The sequence below is a fragment of the Polyodon spathula genome, chromosome 24 (assembly GCF_017654505.1).
Source record: "Polyodon spathula isolate WHYD16114869_AA chromosome 24, ASM1765450v1, whole genome shotgun sequence".
NCBI classification, from domain to species: Eukaryota; Metazoa; Chordata; class Actinopteri; order Acipenseriformes; family Polyodontidae; genus Polyodon; species Polyodon spathula.
In genome coordinates this window covers 16,189,895-16,195,121 of record NC_054557.1, presented here as the reverse complement: position 1 = coordinate 16,195,121, position 5,227 = coordinate 16,189,895, and positions in this window count along the sequence as shown.

The window sequence follows — 5,227 nt, the reverse complement described above, 5'->3', positions numbered from 1 at the left end:
TACACACGTGAGTCTACTAACAACTGAGGTGTGTCCTGAAAACAACACCAACAAATACATTAATAAATTGATAACCCACATTTTCAATTTCATTACAAAGCGTTGCTTCATTTTGCCGACCGAATAAATAAAAGCTTCACTTCGCTGCACCACAGGCACAAGGAAGAAAAGTATTTTCATGCAAGGCCGATGTAGACTTGTAGCCTATTAGCACCAATTAACCCTCCATTGATAAGAACATTATCTAAGTTATTTTGAACCAACCTTGCCCACAGGAGTCTATACAATTGTCCAATTTAGCACAGGACTCAATTAAAAACAGTTGCTAATGGCTTTTTTCTCTCTCTGAGTCCTCAACCACCCTTTCTACTGATACACACGGCTGCACAGCCTGAATCAAGGCTTTATAATGGTGATTTACAGCCTTGGAGCTGTCTTAACTGTTATAAACTTCATATTTCCCGGGTCATCATTTACAGGACTTTAATATGATAATTGCGTTCCACATTGACTTCTAGTTCAAACAATGGCAGGATTGTAAACAGCTTGACCCTGGCGAAGACTAAACCGGGATTGAGGCACACTTGCGCTGTAACAGACACTTCTTTCATCCAAGTAGAGCCCTCCTTTTTCAATATGCTGCCACATGGACAGAAAGGGGTCTTTCTGTTATCTACAAAGCAACAGGAGCCACTACTGTGCTAATTCTTTTCAGCCGTCTGAGGCGAAATTTCTTCTTTTTTTTTTTTGTTACTTCATAGAATTTGTATGATTTTTTTTTTTTTGAAAGGCTAGGAAATAACAAGTGTTTCTCTGTGGAGCATTAGGAGTTACCATAGCTACAGTAGTGAGACGCAGTTAAAAAGCAATTATTCTGGCACATAAAGAGGAATGCACCCTCTTTGTCAGGATTCTGTAACAGCTGTAATAACACTGAACCAGCAGAACGAATGTAAAATAACTTAATGTCGCACCAGACAGAGCCTTTCAGTGTCACACATGCATTCAATGTAGCAAGGAGTGAATGGAAAAGACTTGATTGTGCAGAGAGCAGCCCTGAAGAAATCATAGGAAAAGTTTATTGGAGAATGCAGTACCATGGCTCAGAGTGTGTACTGAACTCCTGATAGGCAAGCCCACCGCCACAGAGAAACTGGTTTGCTGAACTGTTCTGCTGCGCTCGCCAAAACATGTGTGCGAATGATGATTCGTAATTGTAAAAGAGTTTGGGATTACATTTCTTGTATAAACGACTTACATATCTACAAATACATATTTACATAAAGGGACATAAAGGGTTGGAACAACTGCAACACGTTTTGGTGTGAATGAGTAGAAATGGTGTTCTTAATGTGTTGTGTTTGTTGTGCATTAGTAGTATACAGTAGTAAGCGATGGAGGCAATCCTGAACTAAATGAAAGTCCTGGGCCTCCCCCCGGGCAGAGGCAGCTTTTTGGGCCAAAGTGTGCGTGAGGCAAGGACTGGTGAGCCCAACATATGCACAACACTAGTGCCGGAACTGAGCGCAGGACTTCAGGTAAAACACAAGGGCATGCATTAACCCACTGTGGCACTTAGCCCCTCTTATAAGTGCTATTCTGGCTAAACATGTCAGCTTCAATAAATGTCACATGTCATATCCTGCAATGCATAAACCACACAGCGATAAACCTTTTTTTTTAATCTTTTGCAATAGAATGAGACAGCTTGGATGGCATCTCCTCCCATCTCTGCCAGCAAGAACCATCCACTCCTTCAACTTGTTTTCAGGGTCTGATCTGAACCCATGCACCTGACATCAAAGACCAGGACTACACTGAGGGGCACTCAATTACTCAGTCTATTACCTGTCTTTTAAAGATACGGTGTACTGTGCTGTTGCCTTAAATACAAAAGGCTAGTTTTGCTCTTGCACACACATATCTACTCTTCTGGGAGTGACAAATGTTTTCAGTGAGAAATAAGATGTTGCTTGTGAGTTGGGCTCTGGTGCAGTGAGGCTCCCTCTCCCTGCTCTGTAAAAGACTCTACCTGTCTGACATGGACTGGGGGCCGGGTGACAGTCGCATTAAAACGCCATTAAAGTGTGAAATAGGAACACAGTGAGGAAATAGATTTAACCCCCCGCGCACATCGATCCCCCGCCCGCGTGCTGCTTTACTTTGTAGACAGCTGTTCTGTAATGGGTTTTTCTCTTGGGTTATTTTCCCACCTCCTCCCCTGCACTTCATTGCAGACCGTGTTATTTGTGAAAGCTGCTGACAGTCGAGGTAGTCAAGGTTTGTGTTTCCCCTGAACGCACAGCGCTGCAATGTTTCTGACAGCAGCTTTGTAAACTCACATCACTTCTCTCAACCTCACTGATTCTTTTTTTTTTTTTTGGTGTAGGCTCTGTATGTGAATGTTTGCTTGCTGGTGTGAGAGGAGGTGACACAAACAGCAAGGTTACCCAATCACCTCTATTCTCTTTTTTAAATCACTTTAATGCTTGGAGGTGTTGTTGTTAAGTTGTTTTTTTTTCTAACCCTTTTACTAGTGTTGGTAACTTTCGACTGTGTGGATAACATACAGAGGAGTCACCAACACACGCTGTACGATTGGCTGGAATAGAAACTCCCTGGCAAAACTGCAGTCACCTAAAATCTGCCACTTTAACACTTTACAGTAAATGGTTGTTTTACTCCAACTGCAAGAGCAAAACCTGCTGATTCCAGTTCCAGATTGTATAGTTGGGTGTCCAGGTTCAAGTCCGAATGACGGAGCCAGGCTTGTCTATACTAGTCAGAGCTGAAGTCTGGATCTGGACCGGTATGATTTTTTATATAGAATCTCATAACAACAGATGGGCTTGAAACGAAGAAGAAGAAGAAGAAGAAGAAGAAGAAGAAGAAGAAGAAGAAGAAGAAGAAGAAGAAGAAGAAGAAGAAGAAGAAGAAGAAGAAGAAGAAGAAGAAGAGGAAGAAGAAGAAGATGGAGGCAGTCTTCTCTGCACGCTTACCTGACAGTGAATGGCTTCTGTCCTCTAAAATACCCCACAACCCTATTACCTTACTGGTCAAGATGATACACTGGAACTCCTGCTGAATCCATTGTAACACAGACTGGTTTTCATGGAAAAGCCAGCCTGACTGTGTCTTATCAGATGTACAATACTTTTTGCATGTGCTCTACTGTATCTCCAAAACATGCATGTGACTATAGCGGCAAGAGTTTTAGCATATCAGGAACAGAACACATGCAGCCTAGTGGTTTATCTTCTTTCACTCAGAACATGTTGATTCTAATTTTCTTAAGGAAGATGGACTGGGGAAAACAATTAACTGCAAATCGTACAGAATGCCTGCATTAAACCTTTAAAAACAAAGTAAAAGTGGTAGAAATAAGCATTGCCTCCTAATTAAATCGGGTGCCCTGCGCAACCCTCCAATGATTCGTAATCCTAAAGGGAGCATCTTCATTGATCTGGGGAAGGCTTCAGCAGACTCCTGATGCTTATCTCAGCATAAACAGCAGCTCTTGTGATGAGCCACGATTTAATTAGATGACAATCACTGTTAACAATGCCCAGCCAGCATCAGAGAATACGTACGCTGCCGCTGGCAGTGATACATTTCAGTGGCAGGCAGGAACTCAGTTTAACTGTTTGCCTGCACTGACGTTTCTTACATCTCTGTGCTCTGCTCTAGAATAGCTTTAGCTGTGTGACACAGCTGGGCTAAAGGGCTGGCTCCCTTTATCTTCACAATGCTGGAACAGCCCTGGAAAGTAGAAACAAGATGTGCATTTATATAAAGTACCTGCCTATTAAAATCACTAATTACGTTAGAAATACTGCAGAAAGAGGTCAGCATTAACATCACTCTGTGTTCAGATAATGCAACCGTGTCCTAACATCATTGTAACCACATGTGTTAAAAACTATATATATAACCACATGTGTTAAAAACTATATATACCATATATTATATATATATATATATATATATATATATATATATATATATATATATATATATATATATATATAATATATATCTATTACAAACACATTTCTTTTATTATTATTATTATTATTTCTTATTCTTATTTAAAAAAACATTATATTATTATTATTATTATTATTATTATTATTATTATTAAAAGGTAAGTTTAATGAAGTGCAGAGACATTTATGCTGAAGAGTATTTTTTAACTGAAAACATCCACTAGGTGGCGATATTGAGAACGAAATTAATAATAAGAGAACCTAATCTAAGACTGTCAGCTATCACAGGGTAAACTGAACTAAAGGGTTGTACATTTGAGAATGGAGCGATATGAAATCTAATTAACCAGCCAAGGTGCAGCTAGAGTATTGAATACAGCGCAGCATTGTGTGCATGGTGTTGTTTCACAAACACACACGTGCATCTGCTTTGGGTTATTAATGCAGGTAATCCAGGTAGAAAGCTGGGAAACACTATTCGAGTATGAATGTCATCTTATTAATTAGCATCACAGCCACCCAACCCCAGTTGTACAGTGACATTAGGTAGAGGATACTCTACCTTTTATAAGGGATTACAGAGTATCCTCTACCTAATATTACTAGCGCAGTAAATACACTTACAATCACCATGGTGAACTTCAAATCACCATGGTGAACTTCAAATCACCATGGTGAAATTTTAAAAGAAAACAACACATTATGTTCAATGTCATTCTTACAGTAAGTGTCTGTATTTTTTTTTATTTTTTTTTTATTTTTAATACTGAGCTCCTGAAAGCATTTCCAATGTGTGTGTGAATGAATGCATCCAGAACTGTATGTTTTCCATCAGGTAGACAAACATGGCAGTACGTGTGATTTTGTTGCTGGGCTGCCCTTCCAGCTGCTGGAAAAGGTAAACTGCTAATGAAATAGCACTTTTGGGTGAGATAAAGCTCTAATGAAAAAAGGCAGCGAGACCGAGGGCACACTTTTATTATAAGCGGGGGCTTGACACAGGCTCCCCATTGGTGTGATATGCTGTGAGCACAAAGGAAAAGAATTACCGTGGCTGAACAAACAATTATTTAACACTGAAATCACATTTAATGTACACATCTCCTACCCCCTCTACATGTTGATAAGTAATTAAGAACTGCTAGTAACTCCGGAAAATTCAGGTAAACTGGGTTCTTTATAGAAGTTTGTAACAATGCATATTTTATTTACTGTAGGAAATTGGGCACAGATGTTTCAGT